A 9,509-nucleotide genomic window follows, 5' to 3' on the forward strand; every position below is an offset into this window, starting at 1 on the left:
AGTTGGCCTAAATAAAGTTGATTAAAAGGATTGTTTAGAATCTTGTTAAGTCCAACATTTGAAACCTTGCATTCTTTAACAGTTGTCAGATTTATTTTTCATTGTTTTGACGATGCCATTACCTATAGCCAGTATCCATTGTTTTGTTATGATTGAAATTTTCAGTGTTCAGTACATAAGATGAGCATGATTCTTTTATCCACATAATAAAATGTTATAATAAGTTATTTAAATATGTCACAGTCATTACTTTCATCCAGTTTATTTATGTTACTTTGAGAAATGCAAGCATTTCCATACTCCTTTATAGGGCACTAATATATTAGTAATACCAGAAACAAAACTAAATAATTAAGAAGCTTGTAGAATTCATCGTTATCAAGTAAATGACAAATTGTTACAAGGAAAATGAGACAAAACTGCTTTGTATGGATTTCAGTAAAAAAGAAAAGTGAATCAGGTTTAAAGAACAAAAGGTGATAGGGACAATTGAAATACAAAATCCTGAAGCATATTTGTTTTATGAACAACTTAGTAGTTAAAAAAAAATTCTGAAGAATGTTAGCAGGTTTATAATCAACACACAAAGTATGCCTGTATGTACAAAACTCATTTTGAGTTAAACGTTCACATGGGAGAATGAAAGTGCTATGATGATTTTATTTTAAATTTGCTTGCTCGGAATATTACATTTTTTTTTTGTCATCAAGTTTTGTTCTTCTGTGAAATTATCCAAGTATTCACCTCCAGATTTAGGCACACATTTGATTAGAAGCTCATATTTCTGACTTCTAGGTTGAAGTTAGTTTGCCAGATTGACTGCAAAATTAGGTTGATTTGAATTATTTCACCTCCAAGATGCTGAAACTTGTGATAAATATTTTCAAGGGTAATATAACGAGTGTGCTTGATCTTGTCGATGATTTTACGAGCACACAGAACGAGGGAAATAATCTGGACAAGATGAAATCACCAGTTGTATTTGGTAAGACTATTTACTGAATGAAATGTTTAATAAACAGTATTAATAAAATAATGACATAGGTATCTTGTATAATAAATAATATTTAATTGAATTTATTGCATACCAGTGCAGTGGGTCGCTTCTGCAAATCTCCTTGTAATTGCTGCCATACTTGGGTTTATTCACTGGCTCATAAATACTACAAGTTGGGTTACAAATCAAAAAGAATTGTGAATCACCTTCAGTAATTTCCAAGCAATTGCCGATCAGGTGCGATAATACTGTTTTGATAATATTTCAATGATAAATCGACTGTGTTTGGTTGAAACAGACATAGACTGTAAATTGGATTGGTCAATATTCAGTGTGTGTCAGATGAGGTAAATAGTCATCTTAAATATTTTTGTATGTTGAAATAAAATCATTGTATTCATTTTCTAATTTTGTGTTTTACCAGACAAGTGAAATACATAAGTATGAAATTTATATTAATCCTCGAAGTGGCGGTCATTTATCCTGTAGTGGCAGCGATATTTTATCGGTGTTGCAGACTCTTAGTATAAATTGTGTTAAAAATCGTTGACATGTTATACATACATAAACAGAACACCCTTTTAACCACAAAAGTACAAGGAATAAGATGATGATGATACTAAAGCTGTTATTTATCATCCACAAAGTGTAAGAACAAGAATTTGTTTATATTATTTATTTTTGCAAAAGTTTTTCTATATATAATAATGTTTATATTTAGGTAAATTAAAAAAATGACATATACAAAAGGAGCACCAGTTCATAGTAAATAGTTGTGTACCAGTATATAGTTTATAATACTGTTCTTAACTGGAAAAAATGTACAACAATTGTATGTTACCACTTGTACATTTCACTCCGTCACTTGGGTGGGTCTTTCCTTTTACTCCACGATTGTCAGGCCTCCAGAAGTGCACTAGTTTATGATAACACCCCTGGTGAATATCACTATTACATCCTGGACACCAGAATGTAGACTTCTTCTTCTTTTCTTGCAAGCACACAACACAGGCGATTTTTATTCTGTAGCAGTTTTTCGAGAGCATGAGAGGGGCCTCCTGCATGACCTGTTGGCCTCACAACTGGAATTGGGAACTGTTCACTTAGCAATCCCCTAACTATACTGACCATTAAGTCTCATCTTGCTAAAGGCTTATCAGTGTTCTTTATGTACAGGATGTATGCGTCAAATAATTTGATATCTAAAAGATTTGAAAAAATTTGCTTCCAGTACCTTCTGGTGGGTCTGGAACAAGTCGCTTGGAAAGTTCACTTATATTTATTATCTACACCTCCCATGAAGATATTGTACTTATGAATCAGTAGGGTTTCAACCCTTCATTTCCCTTTCGACTCCTTACAACATTGTCCTCAGCGTGACATTCAGTTGTGAGATAATAAACTGGTTTCCGTGTTTTCATCTCTTTATAAGCAACCAGTAGAACGTCACCTTGCCTAAAGTAAACGGTTCACCTAGGTTCAGGTTTTGCACCTAATACAATCTGAGACAATCCCTTTGAAGATTTATTCACTGTCCCTGTGAGGAAATGATCAGTATTGCTGACATGAATGCATATCAACACTTCAGATTGATATCAGAAGGAAAACTGGTGACTAAATATAGCTGGCTCAGCTGAGACGTATGTGTGGCTGGCCGCTGAGTATGTAGCAGCTAGCACAAGACAGCGGGATTATGATGCTACTTTGGCAACGATTTACACTAGATCAGTGCAATATGCTATTATAGAACCTATTTCAGGTTTATGACCGAACGTTTCTCCTTCAATTGATTCGTAATTAGCACATATCGATAAATAATAATTCGATTATCGAAATAAAATGAAGAGCATGTCAAAACGCCTGATATCAGGCGTTCCCACTGGGCAAACGCATAAAACGCCTGATATCAGGCGTTTGCCACTTGGAGAGTTAATACTATCTGAGGAATATATATCTCCACTATTTGATTTTGAATCTGGAAAAAGCAACAAATCATGTTTGTTTTTGTTATAAACATTTGATGTCTACTTAATCATACTCAAAATATGTATAGGCATTGTAGCTTCCTATCCTGTTGCCCCATATTTGATTCCCAGCTCTGTAAAAAAATTTGATTCTAGTTTAAAGATATCATGTTGCATTACCATGAGCCTCATAATGGCAACTGAGACCTTAAATGGGCTAACTTACATAAATATGAACAAAAACTTCATTCAAACCATGTTTTGAATAAAGAAATACAAAAATTTATTGACATGTTAGGATCGTTTAAGAAACCCTTCACCCAAAATAGCTCATTATTTTGTAAAGTACAACGATACGTTTTGTTTTGAAAACAGGGTGAATATGTAAATATTCTCAAATTCTTGGGTCAAGCTAGTTATAAGTTTTTTTATTCCCCATTGAAACAGACAAGGGGACTTTCTTCTGAATTGAGAATCGAGAAGTCTTTCTTGAATACTCCTTTGACCATTAACAGTAAAGGAGATTGTTTTCCAGCTACCTCAGTATACCAAATATATCTCCTTATACTTTCATAATATAGTAATTGTGCTTAATTTCTTGGCCTATTTGATATAATTGCTGATGTTTGGGTACTAAATACTTAGGGCTAATATTACTGAACTGAATACCTATTCATTCTTTTAGAATTAAAGAGTCCTGTACATAGTGACAAATGTAGTTATGGTGCAGAGCTGTGGTTGCACTGTACTTGTTAAGGAGAGTCTGTTTTTGATAAAGAAGGGACTAATGTTTCAGATGATGAATGACACAGGATATATTGGTGTAATAGTAGTAAAAACAATGGCTTTTAAAATGTGTTTGAAGTTGATAATGAGCATGAAACGCAGTGGCGGCTGGTCGTATCTGAGGCTGGGTGTTGCACCAAAATTTTCAATGTTGCAATTTTAAATGAGAATCTAATAGAAATAACAAGAATCCCTAGTATCCGTATGTAATGAACTGCATTCATATTAAAACTGAACTATATCCAGCAATTAAAACACAGGAAATAAGAGTATAACTACAGTTATTCTTGCCTCACTTGAATTGAAAATTCGCCCTCCTGTTTTTCATTGATGCAAACTTGTCAGTCACCCGTTGATTGAAGTCTGCGATTTCCATCAGCAGATCTCTTTCTATAGAAAGCATCGCCATGGCCGACAATCTTTCCTGGGTCATAGAGTTCCTTAAGGAAGTTTTTATTTTATTCAAAGTAGAAAAACATCGTTCTGCTTCGACAGACGTCATAGGGATTGTAAGAATTAAACTTCAGCAGTTTCAAGCACTCAGTTCAGTGAACGTCCTCTCTAGGTTGTTGGTTATTAACTTATCATAAACTCTGCTAAACTAACAGGACCCGACAATGATCTGAATTCTTGTGCTAAATAGGGGCTGCCTGGCCGAGGCGGTAAAGGCGTGCTCGATTCGCCCGGAAGGACGTTGGGTTCGAATCCCCGTCAGGAAGTCGTAAAATTTAAGAAACGAGATTTCCACTTCCGGAGGTGCATATGGCCCTGAGGTTCACTCAGCCTACACCAAAAATGAGTACCAGGTTAATTTCTAGGGGCAAAGGTGGCCAGGCGTAGAGCTAACCACTCTACCCCATCATGTGCCGAGGTTAACAATGGTGGAAGCCTTTACCTTCCACTCCTACAAGGGCCTTATAATAACGCACAGAAAAATTATCTAGAACCAAAACACTCAATCACCTGAAAACACACCAAGACCTGCACGTGATAAATGTAAACATAACGTCTACATTAACACCAACAACTCCATGTCGCAATAGTCCAGCCGTTTACCAACATGTGACAATGTTGGCACAAAGCTCGTTTTACGGTTGGCAAATGTACAACATGAAGTTATGCTGATGAGAAAACGTTTCCTCCGAAAGTATATCCTCAAAACAAATTTTGGGATTTAATAAAAGGTTATGATTGCCCTTGAAGTACCAATGTTGGTAACATTGTGAATGGTGCGGTGCAGCCACTCGACTGTATTTGGTGCAGTTTACCCTTACCCTAGTGGCGTGGAAAAGAAATTACCGTTGCGAGTGGAGAGAAAGCAGGGATGAAGTCATCTCTGCAGAGTGGTGCAATCTATCGGGGACATTTGGAGTTGTTTTTCGATAGGGGACTTGCTGGTCTCATGCAACTCCCTAGGACCGATACTGGCGGGCTTCCTACCTGATGCTATACATCGTATACAGGCTTAGGCTTGACCCTGCTGAAACTAAATAGCGGCGCGCTGAGCGCTAGGGAGTTTGGCGTAGGAAAGTCAACCCCCTGAGTTTGATTTGAAGACGGCGGAGTTTAATGGTTCGTTACGAAGTATTAGTACATCGAACGATAAAAGGTGCTTGGTTTTAACACATTTTAGAGTACATGTTAGGTTTATTAAACTGCAAAATAGGAAGAAAAGACGACAAATCAAGCGTAAAATTATTGGGAGTTGTGCAAACCTGCAACAATACCACGCACCGCCCCTGATGAAACGATTCAAAGAAGCTTCATTTTTGTACATTTGAGTGTATGGATGTGGCTAGTATTAAAATAATGATAGCTTGTGATTTAAATTTGTCCAGAATTTCTCATATCTTCATAAGGAAAAATGCATTTATAATGCTGGAAGATTTGAATATGGTCAATGTGAGGAGAAATGGGAAGACAGTATCTCACCTGCCTTATTTGTAGTCCTACGCCTATTATAGCTTTCTGTAACATCAGCAGTATTCCTGGCAGGCAAAGACTGTTATTTGATCACCAACACAAAAAGGAAAATGATAGGTAAAAGAGTTGATTTTCCCCGTGACATGCTGATATTGTTTGTTAATTATGTAAAACTGTCTAATTATCTCAGGAATTGGCATGGCCCGTGGACTTTCAGTATGTTGAAGGTATTGGTGAGCAAAAAGTATCAGGAGCAGCATGAACAGCAGGAAAAGAAAAGCAGTTCAGTGCAAGATATATAGTATTTAAAAGAAATACTGAGGATTGGAATGTCTTGGTCTGGATGTATGGTCAGCATCGAAGTCTTTGGTTCAGAGGGATCTGGGTTCGATTCCTGTCCGGTCCAATGATTTTGATAGTTTATGGCTAATTTCTCTGACTCAGGGAATGGGTATTTTTCCCAATACTGTTTTCATATACACCCATCACATCACACTACCAACCACCATAGAAACTCGCAATAGTGAATAAATCCTTTCACATAGGGCTGGTGTCGGGTAGGGTATCCATCCATAAAACAGGGCAACGTGTGCAACATAAAGTTCACACCTGGACCCCCCCAGGGTGTGGGAAAATGGGTAGAACAACAATTGAGGATGAAAGTAGGATATGTACTGAACATTTGAGACCTGCTTCAAATACATGAACTTATGTTATTTTGTTCTCCAAATCCTCTGACTTGTTTCAGATTACTTGTGCCAGTTAACTGCAAATATTAAACCAGAAAACTGTAAATATCCCTAAATTTAGAAATATAGTAAAATGTTTATCGTCTTCCACATTTTCAGTACAATTATCAGAATTTCCTGTTGTGAACATTAGTAATTTGTAACATCACGAGTTGGTTCATATATGGCACCTGATTCTACGTCACTTTTTCGACTAGGAGTATTTTTTTTTTTTTTTTTTAGAACTGTTTTGTAAACTTTGAATTTTGTTCTTTATAAATTTGAAATCAGTTTCTGGGTAAGTGTTTTTGAAAAATTGTATGAATTTTTCATAAAGAGTCTTCTACTGTTTAGATATTCTTTTTACTTAATCATCCAAGGGGTCTGGAAATGTTTCACACATTTCTATAAATTTAATCTTTGACTTCCCTCTGTAGCTGTAGCATGTTAACAGCATGGTTGTTCTGCTTGGTAATAATAAAAAAGAATCTGGCCTCAGCTACCATGCGCAGTTATTGTAATATGACACCATTTAGACTGCGTGCACATCTATTTTGACATTCCAAAATGTGTCCACATGGCAGCATCATGTGTCGTGGAGTGCTGGATTGACTTTTCTTTTGTCCTTCAATAATCTGACCAACTCTGCTGTTATTTGAATACACAACGTGGGGTCTGGAGGCCAACACTCTACCACTGATGTAAAGATGAATCTGGGAACCGCAATAGCAGCACTATAGTCAGTATTAAAAAACAGACGTGCGTGGAGACCATTGATAATGTAGGTCTTGAATTCTTAAAATAATTAACATCAACAGCCTGTGTGATAGTGATTCTTGTACCATTACCCTGTCCCTACTTCAGAAGCTTATAAATCAATATTTTAAACTTAAAAAAAAGCTCTAATTTTGTAGATCATTTTTGTTAGCAATTTAACGCACTAGCACTTAAGCTTTTTGGCGATGGTGGGGTTGGAAAGGTCTATGGCTGGGAATGTACTGGCCATGGCTTTAGTTAAGTTACACCCCACTGGATTTGCCAGATGTGAAAATGGAAGACTGTAGGAAACCATCTTGAGGGCTGCCAATGGTTGGGTTTGAACCTATCATCTCTAGAATGTAAGCTTACAGCTGCATGACCAGTACTACATAACCAGCTTGCTTGTCTTATTGTTTTCTTGACATTAATAATTTTACTAGACTGTTTCTTGTTTCAGATCATAGAAACCCTCTTTTAATGTCTTGCTGCAGGTAATTTGCTGCAGGAGGGAATGTTGTGTGTGTGAACTAGAGTATGTCAGATATATATATAAATAGAACTTTGTTATAGCGACATTGGTTTTAACACCTCATCCGCAGTGATAGGTATTTTGTTGTACCAACATATTCGCCATAAGGAAAATGTTTTTCAGCCTTGCCTAACATGATAATTGGTATGTATAGTCAGGGAATAAGGCACTACAGTTTAAGCTATAAATAATTGCATCTACATTGTACAGCGAGTTTCTCTTACCATTTGGCCGGCAGGCGTGCCCAGCTTATCTGTCTCCCGTTGACTCATCACTTCCCGCTCCACGGCATAGCACCAAGGACATCACTTCACTCACTTTGTCCGTGCATGGCATGAGATAACAATTAAAATTAAGAAAATAAGAATTAAGAAAATAAGCTTGTACCTTATGGCAGGAGATGCTGGAAATGTGTTTTAATGTTAACATTTTTGTAGCCCTCCACGCTGAGCTCTTTGAAACCCCTGCTTCTTATCCAAGTCGTCTTATGTCCGAGCGTATGTTCTAATCTTTCTGCAATTTAATTTACTTTTCCCTCGTTAAGTACACGTTTCTTAACACTTCGCTTTTTATTGAGTAAAGAACTAGTTCCTCTCAATTTGTTTACGAGTTTCCGTACGGTCGCTCTATGTGGAGGGCGTACACCTGGAAATTGTGTTACAAATCTCCTAACGACTTCCCTGCAAGACTCTGTTTTCACATAATTATCGTACATAAATATCCTTTCCTCTACCGTGTACACATGTGGAGGCATTATGAGAATTACTCCCCGAAGTAACACTTCACAACTCGAGAACAGTTGGAGTGACAGAACAACACTTAATACAACATTCTAAGCATGGACCTGGACTGCAAAGTGCGGGCATTCCCATGCTGTCGCTGCACTGTGTAACGGGACGTGATGAGTCAACAGGAGGCAGGTAAGCTGGGCGCGCCTGCTGGCCAACCAATTAGAGAAACTCACAGTATAAAAGAATATTTTGTATTAGGATTTTCTAAGAACTGAAGTTGGAGATTTGCAAAATGGGGTTGGGATTTGACGTCCAAACAAATTCTTTACTCTCAGATTTCTGTAGGTAAGCTTCCCACCCCCAACACCCTTTTATGAAAGTTAATACTGCATTCTATTTTGTACATACTGTACTTCAATTTTGCATTTTAATGTCAGACTTAAAAGTAACCAAGTAGAATCTAAAATAAGAAGCTTTTGTTACAACTAACATTTACCCTATAAATATATTGGTTAGCTATTAATATTCCTTTGTGCCATTTTCCATTTACTGCAAATCTTTACCCTGGTAGCTTGAAGTTCAAACCCTGAGGATATTGAACATTTTCAGGTCGATATAGAACATGTTTTTCGTATAAATACATGTGAAACTATCTAATAGAGGTTGAGGGACCATTATGAAACTAGAGGGAAAAAAATGTTTCTTGACTGATTAAAAGTGGGTTAGAACAGGAAGTTTGTAGTAAGAAGTTTAGCATCAAAGACTGGAAGCATTTGGTTGAGTGCAATGTCCTGTAATATATCCCTTGCAGTAAACAAAATCCTTGAAACATAGCACTGTAGCAGGTACTTTATCTTTAAATAGTTTAGTAAGAGGATTATTTTATTTTAAAACTTTGTTTGCATTTTCAAGTTACATGAAGTACTTTTTTTGTTACATTAATACAGTGCCACCTAGTGGCATATTTGATATATTTCACTGTCTTTCAATTGGGGGCCATGGTTAACAGGCAGGCTTAGGTGCTGGCTTTTTAACTTGGGCAGTCAATATTCAAATCCCAGTGGATTTTCTTAGTTGAGAATTTCACCTGAA

The sequence above is a fragment of the Anabrus simplex genome, chromosome 1 (assembly GCF_040414725.1).
Source record: "Anabrus simplex isolate iqAnaSimp1 chromosome 1, ASM4041472v1, whole genome shotgun sequence".
NCBI lineage: Eukaryota > Metazoa > Arthropoda > Insecta > Orthoptera > Tettigoniidae > Anabrus > Anabrus simplex.